This window comes from Ranitomeya imitator, chromosome 5, assembly GCF_032444005.1.
Source record: "Ranitomeya imitator isolate aRanImi1 chromosome 5, aRanImi1.pri, whole genome shotgun sequence".
NCBI lineage: Eukaryota > Metazoa > Chordata > Amphibia > Anura > Dendrobatidae > Ranitomeya > Ranitomeya imitator.
Window position 1 is genome coordinate 353604861 of NC_091286.1, and position 19028 is coordinate 353623888.

General features: G+C 43.9%; 1 protein-coding gene across 2 annotated transcripts in view; it reads right to left on the reverse strand.

Annotated features, from left to right (window-relative positions):
* The window catches only part of MEI4 (meiotic double-stranded break formation protein 4), a 410518-nt gene that overhangs the window by 165198 nt on the left and 226292 nt on the right, over positions 1–19028 (reverse strand). The gene's annotated exons all lie outside the window — the stretch shown is intronic.

Here is a 19028-nt window from a genome sequence, read left to right on the forward strand (position 1 = left end):
GCTGTTTTATGCTGATTCTGTCTCCCAAAAATTGGTATAGAAAGCGTCTTTTAGTGTGTGACAGATGCCAAACATAAAAACCAGCTATAAGGTCTCTTTCACTCGTCCTGATTTTTCTGGTACCAGAGATGTCAGTGTCCATGTGTGTAAGTGTGTAAAACTTGCGGCACACGTCTGGTATGTGTGCCGCATCAGTACCACATGGACGGGTGCCAGGGAAGAAGCATGCAGTAAGCGCTGCTCCCCGGCGGCGGGTGCTGAACACGGCTCTCATCATTCTCTCCTGCTCTGCCGGTGATCGGCATGAGCAGGGGAGAATGATGAGTTACGTTTAACCCCTTAAAGACCGCCGATACGCCTTTTAACAGTGGCAGTTAAGGGTACTTAAACCACAGCTCCACTTTTTAATGGTGCTGAGGTTTAAAGTTATAGCGCCACCCAGCATCAAAATTTCTCTGGGGTCTCGGCTGCCGGGGATGGCCGAGACACCAGAAAACATGATTCGGGTCAGTTTTTACCGACCCGGTGTTGCAGTAAATCAAACCCCCCTTTATCACCCCCTTAGTTAGGGAAAAATAATCAAATGAAAAAAATGTATTTATTTCCATTTTCCCATTAGGGTTAGAGTTGGGCTTAAGTGAGTTGGGCTAAAGTTAGGGTTAGGGTTGGGGCGAAAGTTAAGGTACCTTCACACTGAGCAACTTTTGAACGATAACGATAGCGATCCGTGACGTTGCAGCGTCCTGGAAAGCGATCTCATTGTGTTTGACATGCAGCAGCGATCAGGATCCTGCTGTGACATCGCTGGTCGGAGCTAGAAGGCCAGAACTTTGTAACCAGGGTAAACATCGGGTTACTAAGCGCAGGGCCGCGCTTAGTAACCCGATATTTACCCTGGTTACCATTATAAATGTAAAAAAAAAACACAACATACTCACATTTCGGTGTCTGTCACGTCCCCCGCCGTCAGCTTCCCGCACTGACTGTGTCAGCGCCGGCCGGCCATAAAGCAGAGCACAGCGGTGACGTCATGACGTCACCGCTGTACTCTGCTTTACGGCCGGCTGGCGTTGACAGTCAGTGCGGGAAGGTGACGGCGGGGGACGTGACAGACACCGGAATGTGAGTATGTAGTGTTTTTTTTTTTTTTACATTTACAATGGTAACCAGGGTAAACACCGGGTTACTAAGCGCGGCCCTGCGAATAGTAACCCGATGTTTACCCTGACTCCCCGGGGACTTCGGCATCGTTGGTCGCTGGAGAGCTGTCTGTGTGCCAGCTCTCCAGCGACTACACAACGACTTACCAACGATCATGGCCAGGTCGTATCACTGATCGTGATAGTTGGTAAATCGTTTAGTGTAACGGTACCTTTAGGGTTAGGGTTGGGGCTAAAGTTAGGGTTAGGGTTGGGGCTAGAGTTTGTATTAGGGTTGAGATTAGAGTTAGGGGTGTGGTAGGGTTAGGTTTGTGGTTAGGGTTAAGGTTACGGTTGAGATTAGGGTTAGGGGTGTGTTGGGGTTGAGGTTGGAGTTGGGGGGTTTCCACTGTTTTGGCACATCAGGGGCTCTCCAAACGCGACTAGGCGTCCGATCTCAATTCCAGCCAATTCTGTATTAAAAAAGTCAAATGGTGCTCCTTCCCTTCCGAGCTCTGCTGTGAACCCAAACAGTGATATACCCCCACATATGGGCGGTCTGCTTCTTCTGCAATGTGTTTGGCTTCCTTAAGCTGCATTTCTTGGATTTCCATTTTTTCCTCATCCTTCATGGCCCTGTTTTCGATTACTTTCATTCCTCTTTCACTCTCATCAGCTGCCTTTTCGGATTCTTCCAGTTTCTGTAACGCTGTAGCTAGACGCTCCTGAGCATCACTCACTCAGTGACTGCATTCTCCTCAGCCTTAGTCCCTCAGGCTGCTGCTGCTGTGCCGGGAGTGGCTGCAGACTTGGAATATGAAGTGTAGCCTGTAACCTGCACTCCAGTCACTATGCGGAGCACACACGTTCCCACTCCCTGACACAATGGCTGGACTCAACTCCCTGGAAGCGGTGAAGAGGAAGATCCAGGCTCTACAGCAGCAGGCCGACGATGCTGAAGACAGAGCGCAGGGGCTGCAGAGGGAACTGGGCACTGAACGGGAGATGTGTGAGAAAGCAGAAGGGGAGGTCGCTGCACTAAACCGTCGTATCCAGCTTGTAGGGGAGGAGTTGGATCATGCTCAGGAGCATCTAGCTACAGCGTTACAGAAACTGGAAGAAGCCGAAAAGGCAGCTGATGAGACTGAAAGAGGAATGAAAGTAATCAAAAACAGGGCCATGAAGGATGAGGAAAAAATGGAAATCCAAGAAATGTAGCTTAAGGAAGCCAAACACATTGCAGAAGAAGCAAACCGTAAATATGAAGAGGTTGCCCGTAAATTGGTCATCCTTGAAGGAGAGTTGGAGAGGGCAGAGGAGCGCGCAGAAGTATCTGGACCCCCACATATGGGGTATCAGCGTACTCAGAATAAATTGGACAACGTTTGGGGTCAAAATTCCCCTGTTACCCTTGGGAAAAAAACATTGGGGGCGAAAAGATCCTTTTTGTAAAAAAATATGATTTTTTATTTTTACAGCTCTATGTTATAAACTTCTGTGAAGCACTTGGAGGTTCAAGGTGCTCACCCCAATATAGATAAGTTCCTTAGGGGGTCTAGTTTCTAAAAAGGTGTTACTTGTGGGGAGTTTCCACTATTTAGGCACATCAGGGGCTCTCCAAACGGGACATGGCTTCCGATCTTAATTCCAGCCAATTTTGCGTTGAAAAAGTAAAACAGCGCTCCTTCCCTTTCGAGCTCTGCCCTGCGCCCAAACAGTGGTTTACCCCCACATTTGGGGTATCAGCATACTCAGGACAAATAACACAACAACTGTTGGGGTCAAATTTCTCTGTTACCCTTGGAAGAAAAAATTGGGGGCGAAAAATCATGTTTTTGAAAAAAATATGATTTTATATTTTTACGGCTCTACATTATATACTTCTGTGAAGCTCTTGGGGGATCAAAGTGCTCACCACACATCTAGATAAGTTCCTTAGGGGGTCTACTTTCTAAAATGGTGTAACTTGTTGGGGATTTCCACTGTTTAGGCACATCTGGGGCTCTTCAAACACAACATAGCGTCCGATCACAATTCCAGCCAATTTTGCATTGAAAAGTTAAACGGCGCTCCTTCCCTTCCGAGCTCTGCCATGCACCCAAACAGTGGTTTACCTGCATATATTGGGTATAGGCATACTCAGGACAAATTGTACAACTTTTGGAATCCAATTTCTTCAGTTACCCTTGGAAAAATAAAAAAAATTGGATCTGACATAAATTTAGTGTGAAAAAAAGTTAAATGTTAATTATTTCTTTAAACAAACCAAAAATTCCTGTGAATCACCAGAAGGGTTAATAAACATCTTGAATGTGGTTTTGAGCACCTTCAGGGGTGCAGTTTTTAGAATGGTGTCACTTTTAGGTATTTTTTATCATATAGACCCCTCAAAGTGACTTCAAATGTGATGTGGTCTGTTGTGACCTGGTGGTTAGGAGCACCCGGAATGACCTGATAGTTAAACCTCATACAGGACGAGCTCTGGGATGTGGGAGCTCTGCTGACCGCAAGCCCTAATCCTATCACACACACTAGAAATAGCCGTGGAGCGCTCCTGACCAGACCTAGGCGCCTCGTCACAGCCTAAGAACTATCTAGCCCTAGAGATAGAAAATAAAGCCTACCTTGCTTCAGAGAAATTCCCCAAAGGAAAAGGAAGCCCCCCACATATATTGACTGTGAGTAAAGATGAAAGTCACAAACGCAGAAATGAAACAGGTTTCAGCAAAGGGAGGCCAGACTTACTAAATAGACAGAGGATAGGAAAGGTAACTTTGAGATCAGCACAAAAACCTACAAAAGACCACGCAGAGTGTGCAAAAAAGACCTCCGCACCGACTCACGGTGTGGAGGGGCCACTCTGCATCCCAGAGCTTCCAGCTAGCAAGACAAAATCATGAAAACCAGCTGGACAAGAAAACAGTGAACAAATAATGACTATCAGGAACTTAGCTTCTGCAGGAGAAGGCAGGTCACCAGAGAGATCCAGGAGCGAACTGAACCAATGCAAAAACATTGACAGCTGGCATGGAGTAACGATCTGAGAGGAGTTAAATAGAGCAGTCAACCAAAGGATAAACCACGTCACCTGTGTAAGGAACCTCAGAAGCAGCAGCTTCACTCACAGCCACCAGAGGGAGCCCATAGATAGAACTCGCCGATGTACCATTCACGACCACAGGAGGGAGTTCGACAACAGAATTCACAACAGTACCCCCCTTGAGGAGGGGTCACCGAACCCTCACCAGAGCCTCCAGGCCGATCAGGATGAGCCAAATGAAAGGCACGAACAAGATCGGCAGCATGAACATCAGAGGCAAAAACCCAGGAATTATCTTCCTGACCATAACCCTTCCACTTGACCAGGTACTGGAGTTTCCGTCTCGAAACACGAGAATCCAAAATCTTCTCCACCACATACTCCAACACCCCCTCGACCAACACCGGGGCAGGAGGATCAACGGAGGGAACCATAGGCGCCACGTATCTCCGCAACAACGACCTATGGAACACATTATGGATGGCAAAAGAAGCTGGAAGATCCAAACGAAATGATACAGGATTAAGAACTTCAGAAATCTTATATGGTCCAATGAAACGAGGCTTAAACTTAGGAGAGGAAACCTTCATAGGAACGTGACGAGATGACAACCAAACCAAATCCCCAAAACGAAGTCGGGGACCAACACAATGCCGGCGGTTAGCGAAACGTTGAGCCTTCTCCTGGGACAATGTCAAATTGTCCACCACATGAGTCCAAATCTGCTGCAACCTGTCCACCACCGCATCCACACCAGGATAGTCCGAAGGCTCAACCTGCCCTGAAGAGAAACGAGGATGGAAACCAGAATTACAGAAAAAAGGAGAAACTAAAGTAGCCGAGCTGGCCCGATTATTAAGGGCGAACTCAGCCAAAGGCAAGAAAGACACCCAATCATCCTGATCAGCAGAAACAAAGCATCTCAGATATGTCTCCAAAGTCTGATTAGTTCGTTCGGTTTGGCCATTAGTCTGAGGATGGAAAGCCGAAGAAAAAGACAAATCAATGCCCATCTTAGCACAAAAGGACCGCCAAAACCTCGAAACAAACTGGGAACCTCTGTCGATGTTCTCTGGAATGCCATGCAAACGAACCACATGCTGGAAAAACAATGGCACCAAATCAGAGGAGGAAGGCAGTTTAGATAAGGGTACCAAATGGACCATCTTAGAGAAGCGATCACAAACCACCCAAATGACCGACATCTTTTGAGAAACAGGGAGATCAGAAATAAAATCCATGGAAATATGCGTCCAGGGCCTCTTCGGGATCGGCAAGGGCAAAAGCAACCCACTGGCACGAGAACAGCAGGGCTTAGCCCGAGCACAAATCCCACAGGACTGCACAAAGAACGCACATCCCGTGACAAAGAAGGCCACCAAAAGGATCTGGCCACCAAATCTCTGGTACCAAAGATTCCAGGATGACCAGCCAATACTGAACAATGAATCTCCGAGATAACTCTACTAGTCCATCTATCAGGGACAAACAGTTTCTCCGTAGGACAACGGTCAGGTCTATCAGCCTGAAACTTTTGCAGCACACGCCGCAAATCAGGGGAAATGGCAGACAAATTTACCCCTTCTTTAAGAATACCCGCCGGCTCCGGAACACCCGGAGAGTCAGGCACAAAACTCCTTGACAGGGCATCAGCCTTCACATTCTTAGATCCCGGAAGGTATGAAACCACAAAATCAAAACGGGAGAAAAAGAGCGACCATCGAGCCTGTCTAGGATTCAACCGTTTGGCAGACTCGAGATAAGTCAAATTCTTGTGATCCGTCAAGACCACCACGCGATGTTTAGCTCCTTCAAGCCAATGTCGCCACTCCTCGAATGCCCACTTCATGGCCAACAACTCCCGATTGCCCACATCATAATTGCGCTCAGCAGGCAAGAATTTTCTAGAAAAGAAGGCACAGGGTTTCATCACCGAGCCATCAGAACTTCTTTGCGACAAAACAGCCCCTGCTCCAATTTCAGAAGCATCAACCTCCACCTGAAAAGGGAGCGAAGCATCTGGCTGGCACAACACAGGGGCAGAAGCAAAACAACGCTTCAACTCCTGAAAAGCCTCTACAGCCGCAGAGGACCAATTGACCACATCAGCACCTTTCTTGGTCAAATCAGTCAACGGCTTAGCAACACTGGAAAAGTTAGCGATGAAGCGACAATAAAAATTAGCAAAGCCCAGGAACTTCTGCAAGCTCTTCACAGATGTCGGCTGAGTCCAATCGTAAATGGCCTGAACTTTAACAGGGTCCATCTCGATAGTAGAAGGGGAAAAAATGAACCCCAAAAATGAAACCTTCTGAACTCCAAAGAGACACTTTGACCCCTTCACAAACAAGGAATTTGCACGAAGGACCTGGAACACCATTCTGACCTGCTTCACATGAGATTCCCAATCATCCGAAAAGACCAAAATGTCATCCAAATATACAATCATGAATCTATCCAGGTACTCTCGGAAGATGTCATGCATAAAGGACTGAAACACAGATGGAGCATTAGAAAGCCCGAATGGCATAACCAGGTACTCAAAATGGCCCTCGGGCGTATTAAATGCCTTCTTCCATTCATCACCCTGTTTAATTCGCACAAGATTATACGCACCACGAAGATCTATCTTGGTGAACCAACTAGCCCCCTTAATCCGAGCAAATAAATCAGACAGCAGCGGCAAAGGATACTGAAATTTGACTGTGATTTTATTAAGAAGGCGGTAATCAATACAAGGTCTCAAAGAACCATCCTTCTTGGCCACAAAAAAGAACCCTGCTCCCAATGGTGACGACGACGGGCGAATATGACTCTTCTCCAAGGATTCCTTTATATAACTCCGCATAGTGGCATGCTCTGGCACAGATAAATTAAACAGTCGGCCCTTAGGAAACTTACTACCAGGAATCAAATTAATAGCACAGTCGCAATCCCTATGAGGAGGTAGGGCACCAGATTTGGGCTCTTCAAATACATCCTGGTAATCTGATAAAAACTCAGGGACTTCAGAAGGAGTGGAAGGTGAAATTGAGAGCAATGGAACATCACCATGTACCCCCTGACAACCCCAGCTAGACACAGACATAGATTTCCAATCCAACACTGGATTATGGACCTGTAGCCATGGCAACCCCAAAACGACCACATCATGCAGATTATGCAACACCAAAAAGCGAATATCCTCCTGATGTGCAGGAGCCATGCACATGGTCAATTGAGTCCAGTACTGAGGCTTATTCTTGGCCAAAGGCGTAGCATCAATTCCTCTCAATGGAATAGGATACTGCAAGGGCTCCAAGAAAAAACCACAGCGCCTGGCAAACTCCAAGTCCATCAAATTCAGGGCAGTGCCTGAATCCACAAATGCCATTACAGAATAGGACGACAGAGAGCAAATCAGAGTAACGGACAAAAGAAATTTAGACTGCACCGTACCAATGGTGGCAGACCTAGCGAACCGCTTAGTGCGCTTAGGACAATCGGAGATAGCATGAGTGGATTCACCACAGTAAAAACACAGCCCATTCCGACGTCTGTGTTCTTGCCGTTCAGCTCTGGTCAAAGTCCTATCACACTGCATAGGCTCAGGCCTATGCTCAGAGAATACCGCCAGATGGTGCACAGCTTTGCGCTCACGCATGCGCCGATCGATCTGAATGGCCAAAGACATAGACTCATTCAGACCAGCAGGCGTGGGAAATCCCACCATGGCATCCTTAAGGGCTTCAGAAAGACGCTTTCTGAAAATTGCCACCAGGGCACATTCATTCCACTGAGTAAGCACAGACCACTTTCTAAACTTCTGACAGTACATCTCCGCTTCATCCTGACCCTGACACAAAGCGAGCAAGATTTTCTCTGCCTGATCCACTGAATTTGGTTCATCATAAAGCAATCCAAGCGCCAGAAAAAACGCATCAACATCACGCAATGCCGGATCTCCTGGCGCAAGGGAAAATGCCCAGTCTTGAGGGTCACCACGCAACAAAGAAATAATGATTTTTACCTGTTGAACGGGGTCACCAGAGGAGCGGGGTTTCAAAGCTAGAAACAGTTTACAATTATTTTTGAAATTCAAGAACCTAGATCTATCCCCAGAAAATAAGTCAGGAATAGGAATTTTAGGCTCTAACATAGGATTCTGAACCACAAAATCTTGAATGTTTTGTACCCTTGCAGAGAGATGATCCATACAAGAGGACAGACCTTGAATGTTCATATCTACACCTGTGTCCTGAACCACCCAAAGGTCTAGGGGAAAAGAAAGACAAAACACAGTGCAAAGAAAAAAAAATGATCTCAGAAGTTCTCTTATCCCTCTATTGAGATGCATTAATACTTTGGGCCAGCTGTACTGTTGTGACCTGGTGGTTAGGAGCACCCGGAATGACCTGATAGTTAAACCTCATACAGGACGAGCTCTGGGATGTGGGAGCTCTGCTGACCGCAAGCCCTAATCCTATCTCACACACTAGAAATAGCCGTGGAGGGCTCCTGACCAGACCTAGGCGACTCGTCACAGCCTAAGAACTATCTAGCCCTATAGATAGAAAATAAAGCCTACCTTGCCTCAGAGAAATTCCCCAAAGGAAAAGGAAGCCCCCCACATATATTGACTGTGAGTAAAGATGAAAGTCACAAACGCAGAAATGAAACAGGTTTCAGCAAAGGGAGGCCAGACTTACTAAATAGACAGAGGATAGGAAAGGTAACTTTGCGATCAGCACAAAAACCTACAAAAGACCACGCAGAGTGTGCAAAAAAGACCTCCGCACCGACTCACGGTGCGGAGGGGCCACTCTGCATCCCAGAGCTTCCAGCTAGCAAGACAAAATCATGAAAACCAGCTGGACAAGAAAACAGTGAACAAATAATGACTATCCGGAACTTAGCTTCTGCAGGAGAAGGCAGGTCACCAGAGAGATCCAGGAGCGAACTGAACCAATGCAAAAACATTGACAGCTGGCATGGAGTAACGATCTGAGAGGAGTTAAATAGAGCAGTCAACCAAAGGATAAACCACGTCACCTGTGTAAGGAACCTCAGAAGCAGCAGCTTCACTCACAGCCACCAGAGGGAGCCCATAGACAGAACTCGCCGAAGTACCATTCACGACAACAGGAGGGAGTTCGACAACAGAATTCACAACAGTGGTCCCTAAAAAAATGGTGTTGTAAAAATGAGAAATCGCTGTTTAAATTTTAACCCTTATAACTTCCTAACAAAAAAAATGTGGTTCCAAAATTGTGCTGATGTAAAGTAAACATGTGGGAAATATTACCTATTAAATATTTTATGTGACATATCTCTGTGATTTAAGGGCATGAAAATTCAAAGTTGGAGAATTGCAAAATTTTGAAAATTTTTGCCAAATTTCTAATATTTTCACAAATAAGAAATTTTACAACTATCATGAAGTACAATATGTTACAATAAAATAATGTCAGAGTCACCAGGATCCATGGAAGCGTTCCAGAATTATTACCTCATAAAGGGACAGTGGTCAGTATTGTAAAAATTGGCCTGATCATTAACATGCAAACCACCCTTGGGGGTAAAGGGGTTAACATTACTGTTTATTATTTTTAAGTGGTTGTCGACTTTGGATAATTGTTATTTATGAGGGAATTTTGATCAGTATAGGTGGGGAAGCATGGTAGTAAGAGTTCAATTTCTTTGCATCGCTATTGCAACAAAAATAAAACATTTTTTAAGGGCCCATTCTTCTGTATTTAATAAGGTGTTTGTGTAATGGAGGACAGAAATAGTCCTCCAGAGAAAGAAGCATACAGTTATATGAAAAAGTTTGGGCACCCCTATTAATCTTAAGCTTAATGTTTTATAAAAATTGATTTCTTTGCAACAGCTATTTCAGTTTCATATATCTAATAACTGATGGACACAGTAATGTTTCTGCCTTGAAATGAGGCTTATTGTACTAACAGAAAATGTGCAATCTGCATTCAAACAAAATTTGACAGGTGCATAAGTATGGGCACCCCACCAGAAAAGTGACATTAATATTTAGTAGATCCTCCTTTTACAAAAATAACAGCCTCTAGTCGCTTCCTGTAGCTTTTAATGAGTTCCTGGATCCTGGATGAAGGTATTTTTGACCATTCCTCTTTACAAAACAATTCCAGTTCAGTTAAGTTTGATGGTCGCAGAGCATGGACAGCCCTCTTCAAATGATCCCACAGATGTTCAATGATATTCAGGTCTGGGGACTGGGATGGCCATTCCAGAACAGTGTAATTGATCCTCTGCATGAATGCCTGAGTAGATTTGCAGCGGTGTTTTGGATCATTGTCTTGCTGAAAGATCCATCCCCTGCGTAACTTCAACTTTGTCACTGATTCATGAACATTATTGTCAAGAATCGGCTGATACTGAGAGGAATCCATGCGTCCCTCAACTTTAACAAGATTCCCGCTGTCGGCATTTTACTGTGGGTAGCAAGTGTTTTTTTTCTTGGAATGCTGTGGTTTTTGGCCGCCATGCATAACACCTTTTTGTATGACCAAACAACTCAATCTTGGTTTCATCAGTCCACCGGACCTTCTTCCAAAAAGAAATTGGCTTCTCCAAATGTGCTTTTGCATACCTCAGCCGACTCTGTTTATGGCGTGCTTGCAGAAACGGCTTCTTTCGCATCACTCTCCCATACAGCTTCTCCTTGTGCAAAGTGCGTTGTATAGTTGACCGATGCACAGTGACAACATCTGCAGCAAGTTGATGCTGCAGCTCTCTGGAGGTGGTCTGAGGATTGTCCTTGACTGATCTCACCATTCTTCTTCTCTGCCTTTCTGATGTTTTTCTTGACCTGCCACTTCTGGCCTTAACAAGAACTGTACCTGTGTTCTTCCATTTCCTTACTATGTTCCTCACAGTGGAAATTGACAGGTTAAATCTCTGAGATAGCTTTTTGTATCCTTCCCCTGAACAACTATGTTGAATAATCTTTGTTTTCAGATCATTAGACAGTTGTTTTGAGGAGCCCATGATGCCACTCTTCAGAGGAGATTCAAACAGGAGAACAACTTGCAAGTGGCCACTTTAAGTAGCTTTCCTCATGATTGCATACACCTAGCTATGAAGTTCAAAGCTCAATGAGGTTAGAAAACCAAAAAAAGTGCTTTAGTAAGTCAGTAAAAAGTAGGTAGGAGTATTTAAAACAAGAAAATGATAAGGGTACCCTTACTTATGCACCTGTCAAATTTTGTTTGAATGCAGATTGCACATTTTCTGTTAGTACAATAAACCTCATTTCAAGGCAGAAACATTACTGTGTCCAGCAGTTATTAGATATATGAAACTGAAATAGCTGTTGCAAAAAAAAAACAATTTTTATAAAACATTAAGCTTAAGATTAATAGGGGTGCCCAAACATTTTCATATAACTGTAGAATCCTCTTGTATTAACTAAGTATTTCATAACTAGGTTTTAGTAAAATGTTTGATTTTTTTAAAATGAGCCAACCCCTTAATAAACGTAACGTAAACCATGACGTCACATTTTATTTTTCTAAATGATGAGAAATTGGACTGTTTCCCTGTGGATGTTAATTATGCAATCTGTCTCTTCAGAGAGGAAGAGAACTAGAACTCTAGTGCCACCTAGCATCATGTAAGTCTCCTCAAGGAGAAACAATACTTCTTGGATACCTGTGGAGTGGATGTTTAAACAGTGTTCTATTTTCCTCAGTGGCGACTGGTATAGCATTGAAATTACCTGGTGTAGAAGTGCAGCTGCTAAAATAGGAAGTTTTTATGTCATGTCCTTTCTTTTTATTGGAGGGGAGAAAGCCATGCTTTCCTCCATTCAGAAAGTCTAAGCATTCTAATGGACCTTATCAGCCACCAACTGTGAAGACTCATTTTAAAACGTAAGTGTTACCGTACTCTTGGACATGGATCCCGACCTGAACAGCACTTCCTGAGTCTACGTCAGTCGTGATTGTAACCATCATGAGAAATGGCCAGTGATGTGATTTGGGAAGTAGGTGGTAGCTCTGATAGCAATGGACATTTATGATCCTACCACATGGACAACCCAAAAGTTTCTCTAAACTCATACACCTCTTAATAAGTTTTGCACATCTTACATTAGTTTATTTAGTGGCCAGATACTCTCCATAGAGTGGAAAAGGTCCTTTCAGTATGTCATAGGCTTAGGAAGAATGTGTACATATAGTGCACATGGTTATGAACATTTACTTCATGTTAGCAAAATGCAGAAAAGATCTATCGACTGACAACTGGAAGAAATTAATAAAATTCAAGGTTTTTTTTGCAAAGTTAATTTAATCAAGTAAAAAAAAAACACTTAACCACTTAAAGAGAACCTGTCAGCAGATTTTGCCACTATAAGATGCAGCTACTGCCTTTCACAGCAGTAGCTACATCATAAAATATGCTTAAAATCTGCTGACAGGTTTCCTTTAAATCACTTTATTAATCATTATTACAAAAATTAATTTTATTTTGACAATATCACAAGTTATGTCATCAATACTGCATTTTGTTCAAAATGCAATAAAATATTAATTAACTTGCATAAGATAAAAAAAATGAATTACTATAGTGTAAGTGTATACTGCTGAACCAGCATCAGTATAGCCTAAACTTTTCACAGTATAAGTATTTTATAGCTTGATTCAACATACGATACGATACACTTTATTGATCCCGAGGGAAATTATGATATTACATTATTTCCCTTGGGATCAATAAAGTGTATCGTATCGTATGTTGAATCAAGCTGAAAAATACATCTGCACAATCCAAGGCTTCTTCACCATTGAAGAGAATATGTCACCAGGATTTTGTCACCTAATCTGAGAGCAGCTCAGTGTAAAGACAGAGACCTTGATTCCAGTGATGTATCACTTAAGGTACCTTCACACATAACAATTTCTTTAACGATATCGTTGCTTTTTGTGACGTAGCAATGATATCGTTAACAAAATCGTTATGTGTGACAGCGACCAACGATCAGGCCCCTGCTGGGAGATCGTTGGTCGCTGGGAATGATCAGGACCTTTTTTTTGGTCGCTGATCACCCGCTGTCATTGCTGGATCGGCGTGTGTGACTCCGATCCAGCAATGTGTTCACTGGTAACCAGGGTAAATATCGGGTTACTAAGCGCAGGGCCGCGCTTAGTAACCCGATGTTTACCCTGGTTACCGTTGTAAATGTAAAAAAAAAAACCACTACATACTCACATTCCGGTGTCTGTCACGTCCCTCGCCGTCAGCTTCCCGCATTGACTGTGAGCGCCGGCCGTGAGTATGTAGTGTTTTTTTTTTACCCGATGTTTACCCTGGTTACCCGGGGACTTCGGTATCGTTGGTCGCTGGAGAGCTGTCTGCGAGACAGCTCTCCAGCGACCACACAATGACTTACCAACGATCACGGCCAGGTCGTATCGCTGGTCGTGATCGTTGGTAAATCGTTTAGTGTAACGGTACCATTACTGGGGTGCTTAATGTAGTTTTGATAATCTCACTGAGTAAAGGTACCGTCACATTAAGCGACGCTGCAGCGGTATAGACAACGAGCCGATCGCTGCAGCGTCGTTGTTTAGGTCGCTAGGAGACGTCAAACACCGGCAACACCAGAACGATGCAGGAGCGATCCAGTGACGTACTTATCGTTCTCGCTGGTTGTTGCTCCATGGAAAAAGATTGCAGGCATCGTTGCTTTTGCTGTCAAACATGACGAATCACGCCGACCTGACGACCAAATAAAGTTCCGGACTTTCAGCGACCACCAGCGATGTCACAGCGGGATCCTGATCGCTGCTGCGTGTCAAACACAACGAGATCGCTATCCAGGACGCTGCAAAGTCACGGATCGTTGTCGTTCTCGTTGGAAAGTTGTTCAGTGTGAAGGTACCTTTAGACTGAGCAGGAGATTACCATTAAAGGATTAGTGAACCTATTGCCATGTGGTTAAACATATTCCTGAGCTCTGTACAATCCCACCCCATCACTGACTGACAACTTTCTGTGTACACTTTATTTGGGAAGAAAGCTGCAAATCAGTGATGGGGAGGGGTTATACAGAGCTCAACATTCAGAGATCTAGTAGAACTAGAGAACTAGTAGATATGCAGCGGATTAAACTGTGATTTTATCAAAATGATATCAAGCAGCCCAGTAAGTAATACATTGCTGCAAACCGCCCCTACATTATGCTGCTTATTGGGTAGCAAAAACCTGGTGACATATTCACTTTAAATTTTCAGGAACAGGACTGGCAGAGCTACCATGATGTAGTTCTAAAAAAATCTGAAACTGTAAACCTCTCATTTGAACAGTTTTCCTCAACAATAACACTTTATAGCAGCCATTTACAAAGTATTGCCATGTCTCCATACATGTACAGCTAAGGTTTATGGAGATAGCTGAGCCAATGAATACAGAAGACCGTATGTAGGCAAATTATGGCCCACGAAACGCTGGCCCTGTGGCTGTTCTACTCCAGCCCACGGACCGAGACATCAGAAGGGCTGAAAATAGTGGTCCACGGACCACACTATGCCCTTCCCGTGTCCCAATATCTCCGCTACTTACACCCTCAGGATGCAGACAGAGGTGAATAGATTGGCCGGCTCCATCTTTGGAGTTGTGTCGGTAACAGTAGGAGACATCACCCAATAAGTATTTAACTACACACAGGGAACATGCATTAAGGCTATGTGCACACGTTCAGGAAAGTTTGAAGAATTTTCCTGAGCAAATCCGGACTACTTTCGCAGGAAATCTGCTCACGTATTATTCAAGTTTTTTTCACGTTTTTATTGTGTTTTTTGCGCATTATTTGCGGATTTTTCTTGTTTTTTTTCTGGAGGTTCCCAATACAATAATTTAGCGGCAAATCTGCAGATTTTCCACAAAATTGATGAACATGCTGCGTTTTTTTCCGTGATGCATTTTTTTCGCTGAAAAAAACGCAGCATGGGCACAAAAATTGCGGAATGCATTAAATTGATGGCACGCTTAATGTAAGCGGTTTTTAAGCATTTTTGCAGTGGAAAAACCGCCGAAAAAAACGCTAAAAAAATCGAAAAATCCGGAACGTGGGCACATAGCCTAACAATACCACTCCTGAGGTGAAATAAAAAAATACCCCAAGAGTGGTACTTTATAAATAAAGATGTTTGTGTCACTAAACATAACATGAGTTACTTCAATCCAATATAACTAGAGAGAATATTGTTGTTATCAACCACTAATTATAATATTGCTGAAACTGTGTCACCTATCTCATAGAATGCATGCCTGGTCACCAATACATAGGCCAGACAACTTAGGAACAACATTAGAGCTTCACCCGCCACTGATACACTGTTTTAGAAAACAAAGATGAATATTGCATCTCAATACTGTATCCTATGTGACATAGATGAAGTACCGTATATACTCAAGTATAAGCCGACTCAAGTATAAGCCGACCCCCTAATTTTGCCACAAAAAACTGGGAAAACTTAATGACTCGAGTATAAGCCTAGGGTGGAAAATGCAGCAGCTACCGGTAAATTTCAAAAATAAAAATAGATATCAATAAAAGTAAAATTAATTGAGACATCAGGAGGTTAAGTGTTTTTGAATATCCATATTGAATCAGGAGCCCCATATAATGCTCCATACAGTTTATGATGGGCTCCTGTTGTGAATTCTGTGGCTGAGTTCACTTCTGTGGTCACAAGTGGTATTGCAGTCTCTGGGCTTCCTCCCTCAGGTGTTTTGGTGAGCTCGTTGGCTGCCTTGCTATTTAGCTCCACCTGAGTCTGTCTTCCTTGCTCCTTGTCAATGTTCCAGTGTTGGATCTGAGCTACTGCATCTTTCCTTGGGCCTGCTGCTCTGCTAGATAAGTGCTTCTAGTTTGTTTTCTGTTTTTTCTGTCCAGCTTGCTATTAACTTTTGCTGGAAGCTCTGAGAAGCAAAGGGGTGCACCGCCGTGCTGTTAGTTCGGCACGGTGGGTCTTTTTTGCCCCTTTGCGTGGTTTTCGTTTTAGGGTTTTTTGTAGACTGCATAGTTCTCTTTGCTATCCTCGCTCTGTCTAGAATATCGGGCCTCACTTTGCTGAATCTATTTCATTCCTACGTTTGTCTTTTCATCTTGCTAACAGTCATTATATGTGGGGGGCTGCCTATTCCTTTGGGGTATTTCTCTGAGGTAAGTCAGGCTTGTATTTCTATCTTCAGGCTAGTCAGCTCCTCAGGCAGTGCCGAGTTGCATAGGTAGTTGTTAGGCGCAATCCACTGCTGCTTATAGTTGTGTGAGGATAGATCAGGTACTGCAGTCTACAGAGATTCCACGTCTCAGAGCTCGTCCTATTGTTTTTGGTTATTGCCAGATCTCTGTATGTGCGCTGATTACTGCACGCTGTGTTGCCTGATTGCCAGCCATAACAGTACAAGGAGCCCTCCAATGATTTCCAATAGAGGGAAAAAAGAAATCCTGACATCATTTTTTTTTCTTAGCTCTGTCTTCAGTCTTTTTTTTCCCCTAGACATTAGAGTGCTTCAGGACACAGCTGTGGACATGGATATTCAGGCTCTGTGCTCCTCAATGGATAATCTCGTTGTAAATGTACAAAAGATTCAAGATACTATTGATCAGAAATCGATGCTAGAACCAAGAATTCCGATTCCTGATTTGTTTTTTGGTGACAGAACTAAGTTCCTGAGCTTCAGAAATAATTGTAAGCTATTTTTGGCCTTGAAACCTCATTCTTCTGGTAATCCTATTCAACAGGTTTTGATTATTATTTCTTTTTTGCGCGGCGACCCACAGGACTGGGCGTTTTCTCTTGCACCAGGAGATTCTGCATTGAGTAATGTTGATGCATTTTTCCAGGCGCTGGGATTGCTTTACGATGAGCCTAATTCAGTGGATCAAGCTGAGAAAAATCTGCTGGCTTTATGCCAGGGTCAGGATGATGTAGAGGTATATTGTCAGAAATTTAGGAAATGGTCAGTACTCACTCTGTGGAATGAATCTGCACTAGCGGCTTTGTTCAGAAAGGGTCTCTCTGAAGCTCTTAAGGATGTAATGGTGGGATTTCCTATGCCTGCTGGTTTGAATGAGTCTATGTCCTTGGCCATTCAGATCGGTCGTCGCTTGCGCGAGCGTAAATCTGTGCACCATCTGGCGGTATTGTCTGAGAGTAAGCCTGAGCCTATGCAGTGCGACAGGACTATGACTAAAGTAGAACGGCACGAACACAGACGTCTGAACAGACTGTGTTTCTATTGTGGTGATTCTACTCATGCTATTTCTAATTGTCCTAAACGCACTAGGCGGTTCGATAGCTCTGCCGTTATTGGTACTGTACAGTCCAAATTCCTTTTGTCCATTACCTTAATGTGCTCTTTGTCATCATATTCTGTCATGGCGTTTGTGGATTCAGGCGCTGCCCTGAATCTGATGGATTTGGATTATGCTAAACGTTGTGGATTTTTCTTGGAGCCTTTGCGGTGTCCTATTCCGTTGAGAGGAATTGATGCTACACCTTTGGCCAAGAATAAGCCTCAGTACTGGGCCCAGCTGACCATGTGCATGGCTCCTGCACATCAGGAAGTTATTCGCTTTTTGGTACTGCATAATTTGCATGATGTGGTCGTGTTGGGGTTGCCATGGCTACAAACCCATAATCCAGTATTGGATTGGAACTCTATGTCGGTAACCAGCTGGGGTTGTCAGGGAGTACATGGTGATGTTCCATTTTTGTCTATTTCGTCATCCATTCCTTCTGACATCCCAGAGTTCTTGTCGGACTTTCAGGATGTATTTGAAGAGTCCAAGTCTGATGCCCTACCTCCGCATAGGAATTGTGATTGTGCTATCGATTTGATTCCTGGTAGTAAATTCCCTAAGGGTCGTTTATTTAATTTGTCCGTACCTGAACACACCGCTATGCGCAGTTATGTGAAGGAGTCCCTGGAGAAGGGACATATTCGCCCATCGTCATCACCATTGGGAGCAGGGTTCTTTTTTGTAGCCAAGAAGGATGGTTCGCTAAGACCGTGTATTGATTACCGCCTTCTTAATAAGATCACTGTTAAGTTTCAGTATCCCTTGCCATTGATTTCTGACTTGTTTGCTCGGATTAAGGGGGCTAGTTGGTTTACTAAGATTGATCTTCGTGGTGCGTATAATCTGGTGAGAATCAGGCAGGGAGATGAATGGAAAACGGCATTTAATACGCCCGAGGGTCATTTTGAGTATCTGGTGATGCCGTTCGGACTTGCCAATGCTCCATCTGTTTTTCAGTCTTTTATGCATGACATTTTCCGTGAGTATCTGGATAAATTCTTGATTGTTTACTTGGATGACATTTTGATCTTCTCAGATGATTGGGAGTCTCATGTGAAGCAAGTCAGAATGGTTTTCCAGGTACTGCGTGCTAATTCCTTGTTCGTGAAGGGATCAAAGTGTCTCTTCGGTGTGCAGAAAGTTTCATTTTTGGGGTTCATCTTTTCCCCTTCTACTATCGAGATGGATCCGGTTAAGGTTCAGGCCATCCAGGATTGGACTCAGCCGACATCTCTAAAAAGTCTGCAGAAATTCCTGGGCTTTGCTAATTTTTATCGTCGCTTCATCTGTAATTTTTCTAGCATTGCCAGACCATTGACCGATTTGACCAAGAAGGGTGCTGATTTGGTTAATTGGTCTTCTGCTGCCGTGGAAGCTTTTCAGGAGTTGAAGCGTCGTTTTTGCTGTGCCCCTGTGTTGTGTCAACCTGATGTTTCTCTTCCGTTCCAGGTCGAGGTTGATGCTTCTGAGATTGGTGCAGGGGCGGTTTTGTCACAGAGAGGTTCTGGTTGCTCAGTGT